Here is a 5,000-nt window from a genome sequence, read left to right on the forward strand (position 1 = left end):
CTGCTGGCTGGTGCATTTCTGTGTTCATGTTTCTGTGTTCATTATTATTTCCATCACTAGATAACCACTGCACTAGATAACCACTGCAAAGGACCTTTGTTGTCCTTTGTTATTTTCTAGGTCATGTAAGTACAGTAAGATATTCACTGGATAATTTTGAAAATTATTGACAGAATAACCGTTTCAGTTAGAAGTAGTTTGCATTGAACAAGGGGAAGGAAGAAACACTATTCTGAATTTAGATTGCAGTGAAGGTGTATAGGGCCTGGTGGTGGTGTATAGGGCCTGGTGGTGGTGGAGGTGGTGGTGTATAGGGCCTGGTGGTGGAGGTGGTGTATAGGGCCTGGTGGTGGAGGTGGTGGTGTATAGGGCCTGGTGGTGGAGGTAGTGGTGTATAGGGCCTGGTGGTGGAGGTGGTGGTGTATAGGGCCTGGTGGAGGAGGTGGTGGTGTATAGGGCCTGGTGGTGGAGGAGGTGGTGGTGTATAGGGCCTGGTGGTGGAGGTGGTGGTGTATAGGGCCTGGTGGAGGAGGTGGTGGTGTATAGGGCCTGGTGGTGGAGGTGGTGGTGTATAGGGCCTGGTGGTGGAGGTGGTGTATAGGGCCTGGTGGTAGAGGAGGTGGTGGTGTATAGGGCCTGGTGGTGGAGGTGGTGGTGGTGTATAGGGCCTGGTGGTGGAGGTGGTGTATAGGGCCTGGTGGTGGAGGAGGTGGTGGTGTATAGGGCCTGGTGGAGGAGGTGGTGGTGTATAGGGCCTGGTGGTGGTGGTGGTGTATAGGGCCTGGTGGTGGAGGTGGTGTATAGGGCCTGGTGGTGGAGGTGGTGTATAGGGCCTGGTGGTGGAGGTGGTGTATAGGGCCTGGTGGTGGTGGTGTATAGGGCCTGGTGGTGGAGGTGGTGTATAGGGCCTGGTGGGGGTGGTGGTGTATAGGGCCTGGTGGTGGTGGTGGAGGGGGTGTATAGGGCCTGGTGGTGGAGGTGGTGGTGTATAGGGCCTGGTGGTGGAGGAGGTGGTGGTGTATAGGGCCTGGTGGTGGAGGAGGTGGTGGTGTATAGGGCCTGGTGGTGGTGGTGGAGGGGGTGTATAGGGCCTGGTGGTGGAGGAGGTGGTGGTGTATAGGGCCTGGTAGTGGAGGTGGTGTATAGGGCCTGGTGGAGGAGGTGGTGGTGTATAGGGCCTGGTGGAGGAGGTGGTGGTGTATAGGGCCTGGTGGTGGAGGTGGTGGTGTATAGGGCCTGGTGGTGGAGGTGGTGTATAGGGCCTGGTGGTGGAGGAGGTGGTGGTGTATAGGGCCTGGTGGTGGAGGTGGTGGTGTATAGGGCCTGGTGGTAGAGGAGGTGGTGGTGTATAGGGCCTGGTGGTGGAGGTGGTGGTGTATAGGGCCTGGTGGAGGTGGTGGTGTATAGGGCCTGGTGGAGGAGGTGGTGGTGGTGGTGTATAGGGCCTGGTGGAGGTGGTGGTGTATAGGGCCTGGTGGTGGAGGTGTATAGGGCCTGGTGGTGGAGGTGGTGGTGGTGTATAGGGCCTGGTGGTGGTGGAGGTGGTGGTGTATAGGGCCTGGTGGTGGAGGTGGTGTATAGGGCCTGGTGGTGGAGGTGGTGGTGTATAGGGCCTGGTGGTGGAGGTGGTGGTGTATAGGGCCTGGTGGTGGAGGTGGTGGTGTATAGGGCCTGGTGGTGGAGGTGGTGTATAGGGCCTGGTGGTGGAGGTGGTGGTGTATAGGGCCTGGTGGTGGAGGAGGTGGTGTATAGGGCCTGGTGGTGGTGGTGTATAGGGCCTGGTGGTGGAGGTGGTGGTGTATAGGGCCTGGTGGTGGAGGTGGTGGTGTATAGGGCCTGGTGGTGGTGGTGTATAGGGCCTGGTGGTGGAGGTGGTGGTGGTGTATAGGGCCTGGTGGTGGAGGAGGTGGTGGTGTATAGGGCCTGGTGGTGAAGGAGGTGGTGGTGTATAGGGCCTGGTGGTGGAGGTGTGTGGTGGTGTATAGGGCCTGGTGGAGGAGGTGGTGGTGTATAGGGCCTGGTGGAGGAGGTGTGTGGTGGTGTATAGGGCCTGGTGTAGGAGGAGGTGGTGGTGTTCAGCGGCAGTGTTGTCTTTGAGGTAACCAGCTGAGGGGGGGCCAGGCCCCGCGTTGCACTGCCCCCCTGCTGAGCAGCTGAAAGGGGGGGCCTCGCAACACCAAACGCAGGGTTAAATGTCCTGTCACAACGCAGCAGTAACATCTCTCTCTATCTGTCTCTGTGTCTCTCTGTCTCTCTCTGTCTCTGTGTCTCTCTGTCTGTCTGTCTGTCTGTCTGTCTGTCTGTCTGTCTGTCTGTCTCTCTCTCTCTCTGTGTCTCTGTCTCTCTCTTTCTTTCTTTCTTTCTCTGTGTGTGTGTGTGTGTGTGTGTGCACGATATTATCAACCCCCAACCAACACACAGGAAACAACACTTTCGGGCGACAGCTACTGACTTTAATTAAAATGTGTTTTTGTTGGACAGTTTTACAGTTTTTCCCAATTGCTAAAACACAAAAGCCAATTCTCTAAACCAAATGACCAGTTCTCTAAACACATTTAATAAAACTAGCCCCCATTTGCCAAAACCATAAACACATTTCACATGAAGACACAATTCACAAAACACAATCCTCCTCTTCTCATAAATCTAAACACATTTTGTCTTGCTAAAACACAAGTTGCAAAAAACTCTTCTCAAATTCTCAAATTAAAGCTCATGTGATGCAAAATGCTTAACACAGTCAGCAAAATTTGAACACAATGAACATACCTGGCTGGCTTCATTCATTAAACACAACGACTCAAAATGTAAGACACTTGTTGCAAATGATGTGACCACACCTATAAAAGCCAGTTCAGAGTGCACAGTTTGCTGAAGGTTCCAAACGAACACAATGGATGGAGGCAGAGTCAGAGGAAGAGGAGCAGGCCCAGGAGGAAGAGGAGCAGGCCCAGGAGGCAGAGGAGCAGGCCCAGGAGGAAGAGGAGCAGGCCCAGGAGGGAGAGGAGCAGGCCCAGGAGGGAGAGGAGCAGGCCCAGGAGGGAGAGGAGCAGGCCCAGGAGGGAGAGGAGCAGGCCCAGGAGGAAGAGGAGCAGGCCCAGGAGGGAGAGGAGCAGGCCCAGGAGGGAGAGGAGCAGGCCCAGGAGGAAGAGGAGCAGGCCCAGGAGGAAGAGGAGCAGGCCCAGGAGGGAGAGGAGCAGGCCCAGGAGGGAGAGGAGCAGGCCCAGGAGGGAGAGGAGCAGGCCCAGGAGGAAGAGGAGCAGGCCCAGGAGGAAGAGGAGCAGGCCCAGGAGGGAGAGGAGCAGGCCCAGGAGGAAGAGGAGCAGGCCCAGGAGGGAGAGGAGCAGGCCCAGGAGGAAGAGGAGCAGGCCCAGGAGGAAGAGGAGCAGGCCCAGGAGGGAGAGGAGCAGGCCCAGGAGGAAGAGGAGCAGGCCCAGGAGGAAGAGGAGCAGGCCCAGGAGGGAGAGCAAGACAAACTCGCACCATCATTACAGACGATATGCGAGCAACAGTCATTGACCATGTCATTGTCCATGGCATGACAATGGCTGAAGCAGGACCAAGAGTCCGTACAAACTTGAGTAGGTTCTCAGTGGCCACCATTATCTCGACGACGTGATGCCGCACAATGATTGTGGTGTGTGTGTGTGTGTGTGTGTGGTATAGTTCCATAAATAAATAAAAAAACATCACACCCTGAACATTGTTTTCAATGAGTATTGTTGTGTGTCATGGATCCTCTGTAGTGTTTGCATTGAGTTGTGATACAGTACCGTAGTGTACATACTGTATTTTCTGTAGATTTACATACTGTTCATATGAAACACACAAATCTATGAATGCCCAAGACTCTACAGTGATATATTCTGAGAACAGATACTGTAAGGTTTCTAAAAATGTGTTTTGGCAGTTCTCACACACTGAACATTGTGTTTTCAGTTGTTTTGTTGTAGTCTGTAATGATGCGTATAGTGTTTAAATTTTTGCAGGCTTTGAGCAGCTGTTTTGGTGTGAAAGTTTGAGTTTTGCAGAGAGAAGGTGTGGTTTTGTTTATGTAGCTTTAGAAAAGTGTGTTGTGTTTAGAGTTTTGGGAAAATGGAGGAAAGTTTTGTGAAATGTGTTTTAGCAATTGAGAAAAACTGTAAATGTGTCAGTTAACACATTTAAATTATTATTTCCATTAATTCTTCCTTCATCTTACATTTTGAGTGCCAATGGCCCCTGGTCCTAGCATAGATTACTGTTTCTCACTATGACTAATGGATAGATGATTCACTTACTTAGACAAATGTATTTGCTGTAAGTGACTTTGGATAAAGGCGTCTGCTAAAAATGTAATGCAATTTAGTAGACCTTCAGATTTGTAATAGGAACATTTTTAAATATTAAGATTAAAAGATATCTATCTTCTGTATTCTTGCATTGTTTTTGGTAAACATTCACTTCCTGCTATTTGAAATGCAGTGATAATCAATTTCATGGACATCGCCAGCTCCTCCTTCCTGTTCTCAGAACTGAGCTGAGCTGCGTTTTGTGCCTCCCCCCTGGCCCCCCTCACACCCCCCTCCCTCTCAGAACTTAGCTGTGCTGCGCTTTGTGCCCCCCTCCCTACCCGTCCCTGCCCCCACCCTCCTCCCTACCACCCTGCCACCCCCTGCTCCCCACACCCCCTCCCCTGAGCCTTACATCCATGACCTCCTCAAAGTCTCTAAATCAAAGCAGAGGAGCCATGGAAGACAACATCTCTTTCTTTTCTCTCTCTTCTCTCTCTCTCACCCCCCTCCCTCTCCCTCTCTCTCTCTCTCTCTCCTTCTCTCACCTCATCTCTCTCTCCTTCTCCCACCCCCACTCCTGGTAGGAGGAGGAGGCGGGTGGAGGAGGAGGTGAGTCACTCCTGGCAGGAGGTGGAGGTGGGTCACTCCTGGTAGGAGGATGCGGGTGGAGAAGGAGGCAGGTGGAGGTGCAGCGGCATAGCTGGGGGGGGGTCGGGTTACACCTGC

The sequence above is a fragment of the Nansenia antarctica genome (assembly GCF_963989245.1).
Source record: "Nansenia antarctica genome assembly, chromosome: 1".
Classification (NCBI taxonomy): domain Eukaryota; kingdom Metazoa; phylum Chordata; class Actinopteri; order Argentiniformes; family Microstomatidae; genus Nansenia; species Nansenia antarctica.